This window comes from Chenopodium quinoa, unplaced genomic scaffold (genome assembly GCF_001683475.1).
Source record: "Chenopodium quinoa cultivar QQ74 unplaced genomic scaffold, ASM168347v1, whole genome shotgun sequence".
In the NCBI taxonomy this organism is placed as follows: domain Eukaryota; kingdom Viridiplantae; phylum Streptophyta; class Magnoliopsida; order Caryophyllales; family Amaranthaceae; genus Chenopodium; species Chenopodium quinoa.
The window spans coordinates 1,128,607-1,149,824 of NW_018744662.1; the positions used below are offsets into that span (position 1 = coordinate 1,128,607).

Below are 21,218 nucleotides of genomic sequence, written 5' to 3' on the forward strand. Positions count from 1 at the left end.
TAGAACATCAAAGTTTAACACAAAATAACATGGAATTTAGTGGTTTTAAAAGTTTCAATCACTTATCACAAATAAAGATTGAATCTTTAACACTTAGGAAGCCTCAAAAATAAAACTTTCACACTAAAAGGCAATTAGTTTGCAATTATGTGAAAATAAATCAACCTTTAAGCATCAAATACTACCAAGTAAGTGTGCTTTAAGGGGACATAAAAATGCAGAAAATAATGCAAATAATCAACCATATAATCAACTATTTATGCCATTAATTTCAAGGTTAGAAAAGACTTAAAATTTTTCGTCAAAACGAAAAACCCCTCGAAAAAGTCATTTCTGGTCAGAATTTGGCTAAAATCACAGTTCCCTTGGGGGTAAAAACCTTTCCAGAACACGTTTTCCACCCAAAATTCACTAGTGTTGGGCGAAAATCTGGGTTCTGGGCCAAACTCGACATTAAAAACGGGATTAAAATAAATAAAACCGAGCTACTAATCTAATTAGTAACTTAAACCAGAAAATTAAGCCAAAATAAACCTTGAAAAAGAAACATGATTATAAAAATAAACGAGCGGGGCTCCGATACTGCTGTTGGGGTTTAGTGAGTCCAACTCACCGCGGAAACAAACCCCTACCCGAGGAACCACTCGCAATAATTAAAATCATAAAGCATAAATAAATAATCACAAAGAAAAGATTACGAATCTTACCCTCGAAGCGAGCTTCGCCCAAAAACCGGGGCTCTTACTTGAAAGCTACGAGCACGTCAAGCGCCGCGCCTCTGACGGTATCCACCCACAAAAAGGCGAACACAACTTTAAGGTCTACTACCTGGGGATTAGCGAGGTCCGACCAAAACCCGAGTGCTATATGAGTTTAAGAGTTTTCCCAAAATTATGGAATGCTCTTTTTAACTCCCACTCAAGCAAAGAATTCTCAAGTCATTCCATGACTATTTATAAGGAAGTATGTCTTGTGAATTTCACTCATCTTTCAATGTGGGACTTTTCATAAAAAGATCTCACATGGAAAGATTGGTGAATTCAACCCTTAGTTAAATAAACAAAGGAACAAGTGACAAGTGTCACATGGTTAGGTGTGGACCACTTTCTCACTTGGTCCCCAAGGCATTTCACATGCAATGTGAACTAACCATGTGTCACCCAACCTTGAGCCCCAAGTTGGGTTCGGTTGGCCCATTTTATTTTGGCCCGTGTCCATGACCCATCAACCCGAGTCCACGGCCATATCCACATGTGTTGCCACCGTGGCGCGCCGCCACCATGGCGCTGCCACGTGGCACACTGCCAACGTGGCACACTGCCACTTGGTGGCTGCCAATGTTGCTGCTGCCAATGTTGCTGCTGCCACTTGGCGGCTGCCAACGTGGCGGCCATGTGTGTTGCCACATGGCGTTTTTCCATGTGTGCTGCCACGTGGCATGCTCCTATTGGGCATGTATTCTTAGCCTTTTGCGTGGCTAGGATTTTACTTGTTACTTGATGCATTTTCTCGTCTCGCCAAATCCTAAATTTTGGCTCGACATTTGAGATTCTCCGACGCTCGGTTTCGACGCTCCAAGCTCAAAATTCCGACGTCTAAATGTTTAACACTCGGGCGACGAATTAATTTCTTCCGAATTAATTCGTCGAGTTGGTTCGTATATTTTGCTTGGGTGTGACCCGAAGGGTTCAGTCATGATTAAACTGTAATATTAATTATATTAATATTACTGATCGGAAGCGGCCTCCACCCAGGCATTCCGATCAGTTGACCTTACTGAATATATTAGCTTTCTAATAATTCTGAACCCGCTATCAGAATAATACACTTGTTCGAAGGACACCATTCCTTTCAGTTCCAACTAGCATCGTCATTGAATACAACATCCCTGCTAACCAACACTTTGCCACTCACAGGATCATATAACTTATAGGCTTTGGATTGAGTACTATATCCGACAAGGATACATTTTACAGATTTATCATCAAGTTTTTTTCTAAGTTGAGAATCAACCAAAGCATAAGCTATACATCCAAAAACACGTAAGTGGCTAAGTATAGAGAGATACCATGTAGAAACTATAAAGAGAGAGATAAGAGATAAATAATTGAATAATCTGTTTACATTAACACACTAAAAACGAAGATACTCTAGGCCCATATAAATAGACTTACAACTCTAAAAACTAATAAAGCTATAAAGTAGGAACTAATAAACAAGTGGGTAACAAACACTACACCATTAACTCAAGTACTTGGAATAACGTTCTAATAAACTGATATTTAGGAAAATTATATGCAACTAACGTTCCACTAGTTTTGGAGCACTAATTACTAACTACTTTGAATCAATCCAACATTCCCCCTTGATTCAAAGTCTCATACACTCGACTAAACTTAATATTCCATATTGCCAATTGACTTTAACTTAAATTTGACATATTTTGATCTCAACAAGAACACTTAACCGCACACTCGACTATGGAAGAGCTAATCTTCCTCTTCAAATTTCATAACATCTTGCTAGACGTTTTAATTTGTGATGCACATCTCATCACCTACACACTCGGAGCACTTCTCTCCGCACAACCAAACATCGACATTTTTGTTGATGCACTACTTCTCATCAACTACTCGATCTTGTTGATGCACATTATCACCAACTTTACATTTAATGGAGCACATCTCTCCATAAACTCTCTTTGACATTGTCCTTCAATTGACCATGTCACCTTTGCATCATACCAAAAATCTTTAATTGGTATTGTCTTGGAAATCGTCTCTGCGTTGATTACGACTTTCACACTCGTAAAGATTATACGATCTTTACCTTAAAATAATTTTTTGCCCTCTTTTTTTACCGGACTAAAATCCAATTACATCGGCTAAAAGGGAACCCAACCAACACTACACCAAACCAACCATTACTTCCATGGTTAAACAGAAACACGCATAATTAAAAAATTTCACTCGATATTTTTTTTTAATTTCTCACACACAATGAAATCAAGCTGTGTTGCTTGTTTCCATACTCAATTTTTTTTAATACTCTCTTTCTCTTTTTTTTTTTTTTTCTTCATCTCTTTCCCTTCTTTTTTTTTCTTATCCCGGATCTAACCTGAAGCTCTTGATACCACTTTTGATGGAATAAGAGTAAATAAAATAAGAAATCAAAAGCTACTACTTGCATTCATAAATCAAAGAGAAAGAAGTTAGGCCAATATATAGCCTTTACAAACCAAAAACTAAGGGCTTGTTTGGCATTGTTTTTTGTTTTCAGTTTTCAGTTTTTTTGAAAACAAAAAACCAAAAACAGGAAACAAGAAAAAGATGTTTTCACTTTTCTGTTGTCAGTTTTCAAAATTAGCATGATTTTAATAAGTTTGACTATTTTTTTTTATTCATTATATGACATATACCATACACTTTTAAAATACAAAAAACCAATAAACTAAAAACCGCAACAATGCCAAACGAACCCTAAACTAGCTAGAATTAAGCAACTAACAAATAAAGTGGATAAACATAGTCCACTCTTGACTCCACTAACTCAACTAACTACTGACTTAGTCTAAGAACAAATACTAACGTTGCTTACATTTATTTGGGCACTAAAATAGCAACTAATTAATTAATGTTTGAAGCATAGTCAAACACTTTGCAGTCCCTATGGCAGGAGCCATACTTAACATCAACATTCGACTCAATCCCGCCACGATCTCGGTGATCCTTCATCACAGTGAATCAAAACTAGTCTTTGTCTATCACAAACTATGCTCTTTAGTTCTTGATGCATCATCCCTCCTTCCCTCCAACCACCCTCGCCCTCGCCTCGTCCTCATCTCAGATGAGGATAATAACACACCAACCCCACGTGAATTTTGTGCTTCATATGAGGATTTAATAGCGAGAGGAGATGCTACGTTCGAGTGGATTTCACCCTTGAGCGAATGGGACCCGATTGTACTCAACTATACATCGGGGACCACCTCTTCGCCCAAGGGTGTAGTCCACTGTCATCGAGGGTCTTATATCTCGTCCCTCGACTCGTTGATGGATTGGTCTGTACCAAAGAACCAGTCTACTTATGGACCTTACCGATGTTCCATGTCAATGGATGGTCCTTCACTTGGGGGATGGCGGCTGTAGGCGCAAGTAATATATGCTTGGAACGATTCGATGGTGCTAAAATATTTAATCTCATAAGCCAGCATAATGTGACTCACATGTGCGCTGCTCCCGTTGTTTTAAATATGCTCATCAATCATTCAAGTCGAAATGCTACACAAACCCTTCAAAACCCGGTGCACATCCTAACTGCTGGGTCTCCTCCACCAGCCTCGATAATCTTTCAAGCTGAATCACTTGGATTTGTTGTCGCACATGGTTATGGATTGACCGAAACTGGTGGGGTAACTGTTTCTTGTGCGTGGAATCTTAAGTGGAATGGGCTTCCAGCTAATGAGAGAGCAAAATTGAGAGCAGGCTGTGAAGAGCGAGAAGAATCAGAATTCGCCTTGCCTTGCTGCGAATTAAATGCGACCGTCGATGATTGTGAGATGTGAGCCTCCTCACCCGAATCTAGAACGTCGGTGGCATTAGTAATTTACAAACTAATTATATACTAGATTATTTACATAATCTAACAGGTCCGTACCCTTGGGATGACAGCTTTAGACATAATTGATCCATCCAACAACAAACCAGTGAATCGAGATGGAGAAACTGTTGGGGAGGTTGTTATGCGAGAGAGTTCGGTTATGCTTGGCTACCTCAAAAACTCTCAAGGGAGGTTAAAGTGTATGGGAGAAGACGGGTGGTTAAGGACCAGGGATCTTGGGGTGATCCACCCAGATGGATATATCGAGATCAGAGATAGATCCAAGGATGTAATTATAAGTGGAGGTAAAAATATAAGTAGTATTGAGATCGAGTCAGTGCTATATACTTTTCCGGGGGTTCAACAAGCTGCAGTAGTGGCGCAACCACATGAATTTTGGGGGGAGACCCCTTGTGCTTTTATATGCTTAAAAAACAAAGGCGGTCAGATAGAGGCGGGTGAGAAGGAGATTATTGACTATTGTAAGGCAAGATTGCCTCATTACATGGTACCTAAACGGGTAGTTTTTAAGGATGAGCTCCCCACCACTTCAACGGGAAAGATTCAAAAATTTGTGTTAAGAGAAATGGCCAAAGCAGTGGTAATGAGTCCAACACGGAAACCAAGTCATTTATAAGTTAGTTAATGTGTGGTTGGTGCACCTGCATGGTGCACCCGGAAAGAACATTAGCTATATTTACATAGACATTTATAAAGAATGTGAGCATAATATGTTCATTGAGTTTGATTATTATGTTATTTGAGTTTGAACTATAGGTTCTTTAATGAATGTACATAAAAAAATAATATGTTAAATTCAACCACCTGAGAACAAAAAGAACATGTTCTTTGATGTATTAGCATACTAGTGTAAGACCCGTGCCATGCACATATTAAATTAAATTATTATTATTATTATGATTAATAATGGTCATAATATAAGACAACCTTTTTATAATCGGTATTGTTAATATATTTTTTTTACGGAGAATTGGAAGTTAATTTAGTAAATGTTTGGCCATTTTTTATAATTATATACATTAATACATATATAAACTAATGAGTTTAAAGATATTGTCTCAAGACTGTTCTTTAATATTGATTTTTTAAAAAAAAACTACCATCCAACATTTCTATAGTTAAACTTTTAGATCCATATATAAGGCCGTGGTGGGTACATATATTTTATTTATAAGGACAAAATATATTAATTAAAATTAACAATCCCAATCGCAAGTTAAGCATTAGTACTTCAAGAATCTAAACATACCAATTCAATTAGTAATTTAAGCAATTGAAAACAAATCATTACCATGAAAAATATAGGCTTTAACAAATTCAATTAGCAAAATAATCAAACCCAAACTAAACATTGTACTACATATGTGAATTTAAATTTCACGAATTCAATCAGCAAACTAATCTTAACTTATCCGATTCAATTAGTAATTTAAGCACATTAAAACTAATCAAAACTATGAAAAACATAAGGCTTAACCAATTCAATTAGCAAATCAATCAAACTGATACTGACTAACTATAGTATATGAATATAAACTAACTAATATATGAATTTAAACTTAACCAATTCGATTACCAATTTAAGCAAAGAAACTAACTAATACTATAAAATCAAACTTAACCGATCCTAAAGAGGGTATAATAGCACTTGACATAGAAAAAATTAAACAATAGCATCTAATCAACATAGTAAGGAAATGAGTGATAATTCCTCCAAAAAAAATGTTGAGATGAAAATTAAGCCAATGACCCTACATTATTCATCATTCATTTATTCAATATACTCATCACTTTCTCTGCCATTATTCTATCTATCATTCAATCTAGTAGGCCTCCTTTACGTGTCTGCAAAACAAAACCAAAACAGAAAATATAAAGGCAAATAAATACATGTGATGTTATTGGAAGTATAATTAATGAAATGAAAGTAATACCTGTAGAAGTATTGGCACCCATAAACTATAGCATTGTTCCTTTTGCTACTTGTACAATTCTTCCATTCTGTATCATGTGTTTTAATATCCAAATTTAAGTGAACGAAAAGAACTTTCAAGCAATTTTACCAAAAAATGTTAATTAAATTTTAAAAAAAATTACCTCATGTCACATTTTGAAACACTTCTTTATATACTACATTTTGAGTAGTATTATATGTCTTACCTTCCTTATCACATATTAAAATTTTCAGCCCACTTTTTTTTGTAACTTTTGATATTGCAACATATAGTTGACTATGAGTAAAAACTAGCCTTGGAAGATATACACCCACATGTGAAAGAGATTGTCCTTGACTTTTATTTATTGTCATGGCAAAGCAAAGAACCAATGGATATTGTCTTCGTTGAAGTTTGAAAGGTAACTTTGTGTCCGATGGAGTTAACAACAGGCGAGGAATAAATACTTTGTGACCAATGTTGTTACCCGATAAAATTTTAGCCTCAATAACGTGATTACCTAATTGGGTAATCACTAATCTTGTGCCATTACATAAACCAGAAGGTTGGTCTATGTTTCTAAGTAACATAACTGGGACACCTACCTTTAATCTTAACGAATGATTCGGAAGCCCGTAACATTTGATACTGTTAAGAAAATCTGTTGAATATAACTCTTGATTATTCTGCATATCTGCTTTGCAAATACTATCTGAACTTAAATATACCTTTTCTTCCCCCGGTATCATATTCAATAAATGTTCATTGATCACCTCTACACACTCATGTGTTAGAGCAAGAATAGCTCTCTCTTGAAAGTATTTTGGGTCATCCAAATTATGCAAAATAGAAGTATACACATTCTTAACAATAGATGTAACAGGGCAACTGGCTTCATCTTTAATCAAAACTTCATAAGGAATCTCTATGGTTGCTTCCCCATCATTAGGTTCTCCTTCTCTACCATCACCAATTCTCAATATCCATTCTGAAAACTCCCTAATTTCATTTGAATTCTCTGAACTTCCAACTTGCAATCTCATATTACGTGTCAAAGATAAGACTCGACAATAATCCCATATATATGATGAATTGATAGCCGAAAGAACAATATCTTGTCGACTTCCTTTTGGAATAACCGGCAAAATTTGTCGAAAATCTCCACCAAAAACAACAACCTTCCCACCGAATGGTTGCTCCATACTGTATGGATTAGAAAATCTAGGAATATCTCTCAGACTTCTATCCAAAGCTTAAAAAAAAAACTTGTGAATCATAGGTGCTTCATCCCAAATTATGAGCTTTGTCTTAATTAAGAGTTCAGCTAAAGGGACTCTTTATTTGATCTCACAAGTTGTATTTTCATGTACATTAATAGGAATTACAAATCTAGAATGAACAGTTCTGCCTCCCGGAAGAAGCATGGATGCGATTCCGCTTGATGCAACATTAAGTACAATTTCACCTTGCCTTCGAACAGCAGTCGAAAGAGTTTTCCACATAAATGTTTTTCCTGTGCCACAATATCCAAAAAGGAAGAAAACACCTCCTTTATCTCTTGCAAGAGCACCCATTATTTCTTCATAGACCCCTTTTTGTTCATCTGTAAGACATGAAAGTAGTCTTTTGTGCTCTATCTCCATTTCTGCTCTATCATAACGAAGTTCTTCTTGAATGAGCTTATTAAGCCCATCAGAGACTAAAATTTGATCCGGCAACGGCGTTGGAGGAAAATTTGTAAGACTTCGTCCATTGCATTGAAGCAATTTCTCAACCTCTGCTAAAGTGTAGTTCTTCAATTGTTCTTCACTCAATTGCAAGTCTTATCATCATACAAATAAAAATTATAAGTTAAGAGAGAGTTATTTTCAATTTGGTTAAAGTTTAATTTTCTATAATTATTTAGTTTGACAACATATAATTATAATAAATACTATGAAAGTAATATCCTACTTATACGACATATAATATATATGGTATGTTGGCTACTTAATGCTATGTCAGATCACACTAAGTGCATGCATATAACCTAAACAATAGAGTTAGAATATTCCTAACAAACTTAGCATAGCTACTTAATAAGGAAAAAAAAAACAAACAAACAAAAGACCCACTAATTTATTCACCCTATGTTACTAAAAAAATAAGCAATGAACCTTAACTACTGTAAAATAATGTATTATTCTATAACATTATAATCATACTAATTTTCTCCGACTTAATTTACTTGTCTAATTAAAATCAATGTTAACTATATATTTTGTAATGAAACTATTATATAGTATATATCATTATTTTTTTTTTTTGAAAAGATATCTTTCATAATATTATTGATATGACATGTCTCAAAATATGCATATAAATCATATTATCAATTAGGTAATATAATAATATAAAGCACATGAATGTTGACATCATATATATTTTTAAAGTCAATAGTGCATATATATATATATATATATATATATATATATATATATATATATATATATATATTGCTACTAATTTTATGATTTTGATTAGTTCAAGATTGCTCTTAACGTAATCTCATAAGTATATTTCCTTGATTACTTAATTATTTTTAATGATAATGTGAAGGATCTTTTATATTATCATACTTTTAAAATTAAATTAGTTGTTGACTATATATGCTTACACGAATCAATGTTAATTGAATATTTTTATAATGCTATTATGTTCTACGTGTAATAACCTACTAATAAAAATACATTATATGTTTACATAAATGAAAATGCTAAAAATAATTATAATAACAATTGACAACTATCATATATGTCACTATAATTAAACATTAAAGTCATGTCGTACCAGGAATTTGGAAAATGATTTTTTGCCTATGAAGAATATCGTCTGCAAGGAATTTCCATACATGCTCCCACACGAATTCAAGTCTAGACATACTGCTTGACAATAATAAAGTCACAAAAAGACTCCTTAAATAAGACGCTGATCCCCAAAAACTCGCTTCCGTAATACCTTCAATATATTCTTTATCATCATCAAGTAATCCAAGGACATAGCAAGCTTCTTTGAATGAAGAGTACACTACACCATTGATAGTTCTGATATCTTCATAACATGTCGCACCCTTAATTATGTTCAACAAAATACTCAAACAGTACATTTCTCCGGTACCCGGAGGAACATAATAAATTCTTCCAATAGTAGAAAATCTTTTTTTCCTTTCCCTCCATTATCGTTTTCCTTTTTTGTGCCACACAAACTTAGTAGGAAACTGAGCATAAGTTAATTGTCTTGCACGAGGGTTCTTTTTATTGCAATCCATCCAATTTAAGAACATTGATTGATCATTCCTCTTTTTGTTAATAATGTCCTCAATTGTATCATCCTCTTCAAATACAACACTTTGCTCATTAGGAAGATGAAAGCTCAACCTTTCGACCGAAGGAGTCCTGTAATGAACATTATATCCAAAAATTCTCCATACCGCTTCACATGGAGATATGTACCTGCAATTATTTTCTCAAATTACACAATTTAATGATGATTGTCTAGGTATTCAAATGTCATACAAACAAATAGTCTAACATTAATACTTTCTTTCATTAACTTTAGTTAAAATTGTAAGATGTGAGATCCATATTTTATGAGTAGATGAGGATTATATGGAACAACATATCTATTGTCCAAAAGAACTCCATTCTTTTCTACTGTCCTACCATTATCCCTCCTTCTGTAGATAGGATATCCATCTTCGTCAACTGTGGTTCTTTCATTGAATTTCTTAGGAAAATGTTTTGAACACTTTCCATCTTTCATACACGGTGAGTTCACATTAAATAAACCACATGGGCCATGAAACATGGAGTCTCTAACCAAGCTATACAATTGAGGGTTTGTTTCTTGATCAGGTATTTCTGCACAAATAATCTTGTCAATATCATCCCCGGTTGGAAGCTTGTCTTCTTGTTTCAAAAACAATAAAATATGAGCATGAGATAGACCACGCTTTTGAAATTCAATTGTGTAGATCACTGCACGGATAATAATATATTATTAAAGAGCTTTATATGAGCTTAATAACAATATAGAAGTCTATGAAGAGAAATTATGGATCATAAAAATCATTAGAAATTGATTTAGTTAATGTATGTACAAAATTTAAATAAAATTAGAACTTACAAGCTTGTACTCCTCCAAATATTTTTCCATCCTTTAGATCTCTTGTCAATTGATCGAGTTTGATTTTGAAAACTCTACAAAGTAAGTCTGGTCGATCTTCAGGTTTGAGTCCTCGCTGTTGTACATATCTCATAATTTCTGGCCATTTTGGGTTGCAAGTGAAAGTGATGAACAAATCAGGATACCCATACGCCATACCATCTACAAATAGCCATAGCATCATGATAATTTTGGACCATATATCTATCACTACATGTATAAGATGAAGGTATAACTACACGTTTTCCGATCAATGATGCATTAGTGCTTCCTCCTAATACAACATCTCTCAAACTTTTGTAATTATATGCCCTCAATTTTTTTTGATGGGTTCGGATATAGCACAACCTCTCAGATTCTATCATTGTAAGACCATCAACCAAAAATTGTTGAAAGAATTTTCGAGACCACAAAAGAGTAGTAGCCTCATCATGTCTCTCATGAATTCTATAAGCAAAAAATTATCTCATGGACAATTTATTTCTTTTTTGATTACCAGATATATTTCTTAATTGTATACCAAGTCTGTAACCATCCTCCCCATATGGGAATAGTAAGGGATATTGCAAAGCTAGATAAGAAGGGTGCAACTCAATAATACGTTGTAATTGACCGCTTCGTGTCTCTAATATGATATCCCTTTCTTCATTCGATGAACTTCCTAGATCTCCAACAATAAGAGCAGCTACCTCGGAAGCAGTTGGCAAGTTATAAGTCCTTCCATCAGATTCTCTTCTCCCAATGAGTTTAAGCTTAACTCCCTCATGATCACTATTGGATGCAAATCGGTCCCTAGCCACTCTAAATGCCTTTGCTAGAGGATTATGCTCATCAATCATTTTTCGTAGATCCTCAACAATTGCACCATCTAAAGAATTTTTTGCTTTTTTTGAACTGCATATAAACCAAAATATATTATTAGAGCTAATCAGATTTCATGTATGATTTGTTTGATTAGCGTTGAAAATATAAAGTAAAAACACAACAACGATTGTAAAAGAGAATAATTAAAACAATAATAATATTCATTATTACTCATATTGCTTAGTTATAAGGTATGAATGTACATAATAAAACACATTAAAGTGATTAGAAAGTCACTACATGCAGTCATTTGGTTACATTTTTTGTAAATAAAATAAATAATTTGATTATTTACTGCTTAAATACATTGCTAGGCTTTTATCATCATGATTATTTGTGCTTTATCATATTCAAAAATGTCAACTACTGAAATTAGTTTAATATATGTACATTTTATATTGTATTCAAATAGTCAAGCATTGCAATAAATCAACTGTATAGAGTATAGACCATAAAAATTAGTTACCTAGTAAAAAAAAAAAAAAAAAAAAAAAAAAACCACCTCATGAATGTCATATACTCATAATAATTTGAAGTAAACATATTAACATACCTAAAAGCATGCATTCTGTTGGAGACTTCGTTTTCAGTATCATATATATATAGTTGTGAGAACTTTGGAGATGCTCCGACCATGGGTAATAAACTCCCTATTCTGTGGTAATTTTGTCCATGCAACCTAATGGTGTGTTTGGATTCTAGAATTTCATTTGAAATTCCGGAATTGGGACAATTATAGTGTTTGAATGTCCAAGAATTTCAAATGAGAAATTTGCCCAAATTATACAACTACCAAGTAATAACCCATGAAGGTAAGGATTTCAAAAGAGAAGGTAAACCATGTCATTTGAAATACTCAAATTCCATAATTCAAATGATGCATTTGAAATGAAATCTATCTTCCCAAACACAACCTAAAGGTAAATGGACCACGCCCTCTATTCACTGATGAATCAATCTTCCCACCAATGGAGGTAAAAGCATACATCATATTATATGGCCTTATATTCTCAAGGAAGTTTTTGCTCTTAGCATCTCCATTTCTATACAACTTTTGAAGCATTTCAGGTGGAGCTTGAAGCTTAGGAAGCTGAACCTTCCCTTTCATGCAACATTGAGAAAATTTGGGGTTTGTAGTTTGTTTTTTTATAGCTCTTTCTTCAAACCACATTATTGCCCCACAATATTCACAAGTATAATTTGGGTCTCCAATGTCCCAATAGCCTGCATATGTTTTTTCAAATAGCACGTTATTATCACCACAAAAAATTAAATTTTTTTTATATAACTTTTAACAATTATTATTTAAGTACCTTCAAATGCAGTATCAACAGATATATTGCCACCTAAAATTTCAGAAAATAAACCGAAAAGCATCATATTTGAATATAAAAAATTTATAATTATATATTAACTAATAATAATAATAATATGAATCATATCACAATATAAATTACAGAGTATTGGTTTGTTCATACCTTCTGTGTCAATATCCGAACCATCATCACTAAGCTCATCATATAAAAGCTCAGATTCTATATTAGGTAGTGATTAAAAATTAATAAATTAAATAAATAAATAAATGATAATACCTTCTGATGCTTGTATAACTTTTCCGTTTTGTATAATGTGTTTTCCGGCTTTAAGTGAACGATGTGAACTTTCATTTCTACCAAACTATAGGCTAGAATCTACGTTGCTTATTCTGGTGTTATTAGAGGAAGACGCTAGTTCACTCGGAGCACCCAATTGACATTGACCGACAAATGATCGTTCATAATCATTTGTAACTGTAAAATTGAGATTTTTTAAAGGGCAGCTAAATTACAACAAAAATGAAAAATTTCTCACTAATTTGAAGTCATAGAAGCAAAAACTTACAATTTGATATGTCACTGAGTGGTCTTCTTAGTTGATTATCTGACCTTTGTGAATGATATAATAGGCGTTGTCGCTTTTCCTTCAAAATTCGATATCTATTTAACCTTGCATTTTTTTTTATCGCATTGATCCATATCTTTGATATGAGTTAAAATGATATCTGATAGATATTATATTTACGATTATATTTGTCGCAGATTAGGATAATTTTGTTTATATTCTGTTATACTTCGTATCCTTATCAAAATAGGAGTACGACTCTTGTAAACCTCTATAAATATTAATCAATGGTACACACTCCAACTTGAGGAGTTTTCCCGAAATCTAACATGGTATCACAGCCAAGGTTTTAGATCCCAATTTGTTTTATTTTTTTTCTCCAATTCTTTTGGTAAAAAAAAAAAAAATTGAGAAATATATATGTAACTAATGTATATTTAGATTATCAATCAGACAACCTTTTTGTGTGATTTTATTAATAAAATTAATATTTCAAAGTAAGTGAATATATTTTTATTTTGGTGGCAGTAAGTGAATATATATAGAATACAAATAAAACTATATCTAGATAGTATTGTGGAGTAAAAAAAAGGTCCTGCCAAGTGTCCCCCAGTTGGACATCTCAGGGCTTGCCACGTGGCACACGCTTATTCGTCCACCTGGACTTATTATGTCATGACACGTGGCATACTCCATGCCTAATGGAGAAGCCGGTCACCTAGGCCCAACTTCCGAGGGAAGCCCAATCAGCCCAAGGTTAACCTAAACCTAGATTGGCACGTTTCCCGAGGTTATAAATACCTCCCTTAATCCTCATTAAGGGAGATGACGCGAACAACGCAGATTACACACATTAAACACTCTCACCTAGAGAGACCCAATCACTTTAATTTCCGCATTAATTACTCCTTAATCAAGTACTAACTTGACCGTTGGAGGCGGAGCTCCACCACCAGGAGTCTCCGTTGTTTTGCAGGTACAGGCGTCCGGTTCCAGTCTCGGAATTGTAACTCTCCCGCAGGACATCAGAAAACCCCGAAACATTTTGGCGCCGTCTGTGGGGAGAGTACTTCTGAGATGGCACCCACGTTTGTACCGGCTCCTGAAGAGAGACGTCCCCTGGACGATCCCTCTAGTTCAGTCGGACCACGATACTGAGAAATGAATTTGAAGTTGAAGCTCACACAGCTTCAGACGGGACCCTAAGGGCCCGACGTACCCGTCATACCGAAAGGAGGGAACGGGAACATCTTCAAACTGGAAGCGAGCCAGTAGGCGCACCGCCTGTTCGGCAGCAGCCGACTGATGGGTCTGCTTCCCATCACAAGGGACGAACTCATGACCTTCATGAGGGACTTCAAGGGAGAAATTCAAGAGTTGATCAACAAGAAGCCGCCTGCTCTGGACAAGGAGCAGTCGGCTAAGAAACCCTCCACTTCACGGAAGAGGAAGCCAGTTCAAGGGCGAGAGGCGACCCCTCATCCTAAATCTAGGAAGTGGGATCCACCTGCCCTTGATTTCACAAAATACCGTTTTCCTACTCCAGGAAATAGGACACCTGTTCGTCATATTCAGGCGGACGGGTCGAGGAAAACATACACAGACGCTCGGCTACTGCTAGAGCAGAAGAAGAGTGACCGAATTGTCAGAGTCGGCCTCTACTTCAAACTTCCAAGACAGTCTGCGAAATACCTCGATGAGGCATACTCAGTCGTATCATGAGGGTCAGTCAAGCGAAACCTCCCGTCAGTCCGGCTTTCATAGCGACCAGGCGGTACCAAACTTACCGTTTGTAAGCGCAACAACAGTATTTTTTACAGCCACCTCCGTTTGGTGGACATGCAGCAAAAAATGTCCAACCTATGGACTGGCAGCTACGGTTGCTTTAGACTTGGGTGAACAGCCGTCGGCCTTCTCCAAGGAAATTACTGAAGCCGCTCAGCCGGCCAAAGTGAAAAATGTATTAGTAGGCGCCTATGACGGCACTACTAACCCAGAAGACCATCTGATGGCATTCACCAACCTGATGTACCTTCAAGGGTTGGATGATCCCACTTGGTGCAAGTGTTTCCCAGCGACTCTCAAAGGAATCGCACAACAATGGTTCGGCAACCTGCCGACTGGTTGTGTAAATAACTTCAAGACGCTTGCTTACTTATTCACCTCCAACTTCGCCATGAACATCCCTGCGAAGAAGACGACCCTTGATTTAGGAACAATTCAGCAGGGCGAGAAGGAGGGGCTTCGTTCTTACATCAGGCGGTTTAACCTGATGAGAATACAGATTCAAGGGTTACCGGATGAAGTAGCCTATACTGACTTTTTTCAGAGGTCTCAAAGACGGGTCGACCTTCAAATTTTGATTTGGTCCGAAAGAGGGTGGCGACTCTTCAAGAGGCCTTGATTGAAGCGGAAGCCTATATCCAGGCGACTGATCTTTGTAGTACGGTAAAAAAGTCAGACGGGAAAAGGTCCGACAAAAGAGAAGGACGACAGAAGCAGTCGTCAAACAAAGACGAGAAGAGAAAAGAGGTCTAGGCAACTGATTCCTCTAAACAGCCGTCCAGAAGAAGAAAAAAGAATTCAAAACCATACTCCCCAAAGTATGTGTTTAACAAGGATAGCTAATTTATCCTAAAGGAAATCAAGGGACGGATCTCAATTGAGAAGCCGGTCCCCATGAAGGGTTCTGCAAACAATCGGAACCAAGAAAAATTCTGTGATTATCATGAAGATGTTGGTCATCACACCAATGAATGCATCAGTCTCATGCGGTATCTGGACCGCCTGGCTGAGCAAGGTGACCTTGACACTTATGTCAAGAAATCTACGGGGAACACTTCCTCGAAAAAGCAGTCGGCCAAAAAGAATCAACAGGCCGACAGCTCCGATACAGATGATGTAGTCGTCTACACCATTGCAGGCGGCTTCTCAGGAGGCGGCCCCACTATTAGGGGCAACAAAGACAATATCAGACGGTTAGATGTAAATTCCGTTCACCAAGAACGGCCCTCCAAATATTCATTTCCTGAGATTGTCATCACTGAAGAAGATCTAGGAGGGGTAAGAGGGCCGCATGACGACCCTATCGTTATTGAATGTAAAGTGGCCAACCAGAGAATTGGCCGAATCCTCATAGATACCGGAAGCTCCTCAGATCTCATCAGTAGCAAATGTCTGTCGAAACCAAAATATCAGACTGATTGCATACATCCGGCATCCCACCCTTTAGTAGGGTTTGGAGGAGGAGTCGTCCACCCATTGGGACGAGTGGATTTACCCATCCGCCTGGGCGAAAAAGGGGAAGGACGACACATGGTAGTCCGGTTCCTGGTAGTAGAAGAACTCTCGGCCTACAACATGATTCTGGGACGACCAACCCTGAATAATTCCAAGGCTGTTATAATCCCATCTCTTATGTTACTCAAGTTTGAGAGGGATAATGGAACAGTCGGGTCCCTAAGGGGAGATCAGAGGATGGCCCGAGAGTGCTATCTCTCGGATGTCAAGCCCACTGTTATGGCCACTGGGTCGAGAGGTGGAAAAATAGACCTTGACAATGTCAAGGAGAGTGCGCCTGTTCAAGAAGCAGGCGGCAAGAAGAGAAAGGCATCCCAGACAGGGGCTGCAAGAAAAGACAGAAAATAGCAATCATTGGCAGAGGAGCGGTCGGATGAATTCCGCCCTCAGCCAGCTGGTGAGCATACGGACCTGATCTTAGATGACTCGCGTCCTGACAGAACAATCAAGGTTGGGACGACTGCTCTAAGGGACCTGGGTGACGACTTTCACAAACTATTGAAAGAATACAAGGACATCTTTGCATTCGAAGTCCATGAAATGCCAGGCATTAGTCCTGATCTGGTGGTACATAAACTGGCCGTGGATCCGAAAAAGAAGCCGGCACGGCAGAAGAAGCGGAACCATGGCGAAGAAAGAAGTCAGGCGGCAGCCGTCGAAGTTAAAAAATTACTTGATGCAGGGTTCATTCGGCAATGTTACTTCCCAGACTGGGTTTGCAAATGTGGCGCTTGTTAAAAAGCTGAATGGCACCTGGCGAATGTGTGTAGACTACACAGACTTAAACAAGGCGTGCCCCAAAGACAATTACCCTCTGCCTAAAATTGATAACCTGGTCGACTCAACAGCCGGCCATGCTTTGATGAGCTTTATGGACGCCTACTTTGGTTTCCATCAAATTCCTTTATGGAAGAAAGATCAGGAGAAGACGGCCTTCGTCACTGATCAGGGGTTATACTGTTACATGGTCATGCCGTTTGGTCTTAAGAATGCCCCGGCCACTTTCCAGCGAATGGTAAACACTGTGTTCTTTGATCAGATTGGGAGAAATGTCGAGGCATATGTTGATGATATGATTGTCAAGTCTAAACTTCAGAAAGATCATCTGTCGGACCTCCGAGAAACTTTCGCCACACTCAGGTGGCACCATGTCATGCTCAATCCCAGGAAATGTTTCTTTGGAGTTGAGTCTGGGAAATTTCTCGGATTCCTTATCAATCAGAGAGGAATAAAGGCGAACCCTGAGAAGGTGCAGGCGGTCATCGACATGCAGTCGCCTCGTACCATCCGAGAGGTTCAGAAGTTAACAGGTTGTCTGGCGGCCTTGGGAAGATTTCTAAGCCGATCAGGCGACAAATGCCTATACTTTTTCCAGGCAATTAAGAAAAAGGCAAGGTTTGAATGGGGGTCGGATGCTGAGGCGGCCTTCCAGAAATTGAAAGTTCACTTGCATTCCTTACCGAGGCTGGTCAGCCCTTTGCCCAAAGAAGTACTCTACATGTACCTGGCCGTCTTTGATCATGCGTTAAGCGCTGTTCTCCTTGCTGAAAGAGACGGCTGTCAGCTCCCGGTCTACTTTGTCAGTCACGTACTGAAAAATGCCGAGTTGAGGTATCCCTTAGTGGAGAAATTTGGTCTTGCACTCTTCATGGCTGTTAAAAAATTGAAGCCCTACTTTTTGGCACATGCAGTCGTCGTGTATACAGACCAACCTATCAAGCGGCCACTGACCATCATGGAGTCGTCAGGCCAAATGATCAAATGGGCCATAGAAATACAGAGCCTCGAAGTTACCTTCGAGCCTAGAAAAGCAGTGAAGGGGCAAGCCTTTGCTGACTTTATTGTTGAGATGACTCGTCCTCCTGACTCTCAAGTTCCAGACCAAGTCTGGAAGGTATATGTGGACGGAAGCTCTACTTCAAATGGTTGTGGAGCAGGCGTCATATGTCAGTCGCCAAAGGGCGACAGGTACGAGTATGCTCTACGCTTCAGTTTTCAGGCCTCAAACAATGAGGCAGAATATGAAGCTTTACTAGCCGGAATCCGCATGTGCAAGGCGGCAGGGGCAAGAAAAATAGACGCCTGTTCCGATTCACAATTGATAGTGAGTCAGTACAATGGCGAATACGAAGCAACCCATCCGGCCATGATCAAGTATTTACAGGCGGTCCGACAAGCAGTCGGCTCCCTTGAGGATTTCCATCTGACCCAAGTGCCGAGATCAGAAAACAACCAGGCGGATGCACTTTCAAAATTAGCATCATCCGCCTCCTGGGATACTCCTCGAACTGTTTTTTGGGAAGTAATGGAGAAGAGAAGCATCGAGGAAGACCCTATTGGAATCCTAGACAGAAGTTCAACCTGGATGGATCCAATCAGGGCATATCTGACAAACGGTACCCTGCCGGATGATCATCAACAGGCGGCAGCACTGAAAAAACGAGCAACCAGTTTTGAAATAATAAAGGAGAACTTCACAAAAGGGGGTACCTTCAACCCTTGTAAAGTGTGTTACTCCAGAAAAGGGACGAGAGATACTAGACGATCTTCACTCTGGTTACTGTGCTTCCCATATAGGCGGTAGGACGCTTGCTCAACGGGCAAGGCGGCAGGGCTACTTTTGGCCTACTTTAGAAGCAGATGCAATGGAGATGGTGAAAAAATGTGACAAGTGCCAAAGGTTTAGCAAGCTAATTCACCGTCCGGCTACTGACCTCACTACCATTCATAGCCCACTATCGTTTGCTAAGTGGGGCATGGATATTCTGGGTCCATATACGCCTGCTACAGGCGGAAGGAGGTACATACTTGTTTGCCGTCGACTACTTCACTAAATGGGTCGAGGCGGAGGCTGTAAAGGGAATCAAGACGAAGGATGTAATTTCATTCATTTGGAAAAATTTCATCACTCGGTTCGGGGTTCCCATGTCTATGGTTTTTGATAATGGTCCCCAATTTGAGACGCCTGTTCTCAAAAGCTGGTTGGGTGACCAAGGAATTGCACACTACTTTGCATCTGTCGGCCGTCCACAAGCAAACGACCAGGTAGAAGCCTTTAATAAAATCATCTCAGACGGTCTCAAGAAAAAGATTGAACGAGCAGGCGGCCTATGGGCGGATGAATTACCACATGTTCTCTGGGCCATTAGGACGACTGAAAAAAGGGGCGACTGGAGAAACTCCATTCCTCCTAACTTATGGTGCGGAAGCTGTTCTTCCAATAGAACACTACGAGCCGACTCTTCGAGTAATGCTATATGACGAAGAGACAAACTGGGAAGCCATGCGCCTGGCATTAGACTCACTTCCTGAAAGGAGGGGCAATGCTGTCTTGCGCCATGAAATTTACCGCCTGAGAATGACTAGATCATACAACAAAAAAGTACACAGGCGTCCACTCAAAGTGGGGGACTTTGTACTTAGAAAAATGGAAGCAGTTGGAAGGGCTAATGAGTCTGGCAAACTAACTCCCAACTGGGAAGGACCCTACCGAATCTGTGAAGAGGTCAGGGACGCTACCTACCGTCTGGAAACACCAGACGGCCAACCGTTGCCTCGAACTTGGAATGCAGATAATCTTAAGAAATATTTCTTTTAAATGATATAAATAGTCAAGGGCTACTTAATAAAAGTTTGCATACTTAATATTCAATTTTGTACTAAGAGGGGCACGCCTACTAACAAACAGTCGGCTACTCTCCATACTCAGTTTTCATTTTTACTTGAGAGGGGCATGCCTACTGACAAACAGTCGGCTACTCTCCATGTTTAATTTTTATTCTTACTTAAGAGGGGCAGGCCGCCTATACATTTACAGTCGCCTACTCTCCATTGAGTATTTCACTTTATCATCAGAGGGGCATGCCGTCTGTACCTTTACAGTCGGCTACTCTCCATTGAGTATTTTACTCTATCTTCAGAGGGGCATGCCGTCTGTACCTTTACAGTCGGCTACTCTCCATTGAGTATTTTACTCTATCTTCAGAGGGGCATGCCGCCTGTACCTTTACAGTCGGCTACTCTCCATTGAATATTTTACTCTATCACTAAAGGGGCATGCCGTCTGGATATATAGTCGGCTACTCTCCATAGAAGAGGGCCGACTGGTTCCAAAGCACACAACCACCCCCCTTATACTTAGCTAAAAAAGATCAGGGCCTGGCCGACCCTGTGCCTAAACAGGCGGCTACCCTCCTCTTACTTAGCACCTACGTTCACCAAGAACTAACCAAGGCCACAAGCCGAATGATCAGTCTAGGCGCCAAGCCAACTGATCCAATCTTTAAACTAATACGACCTGTCCCAACATCATAGCAGGCGTCCGGCGGCATCCCTCCGGATGAAATTCGTCGCAGAGAGCAACTCCCTTTTGGGTGGAACATTGCTCTATAAACTAATTACACGACACCTATACGA

General features: G+C 38.4%; 2 pseudogenes; one reads left to right on the forward strand and one right to left on the reverse strand.

Moving 5' to 3' along the window:
* The first annotated feature begins 3,638 nt into the window (after positions 1–3,638).
* On the forward strand, positions 3,639–5,236 carry LOC110701799 (annotated as a pseudogene).
* Positions 5,237–6,718: 1,482 nt separating this feature from the next.
* Positions 6,719–13,001, reverse strand: LOC110701800 (annotated as a pseudogene).
* Positions 13,002–21,218: the final 8,217 nt, after the last annotated feature.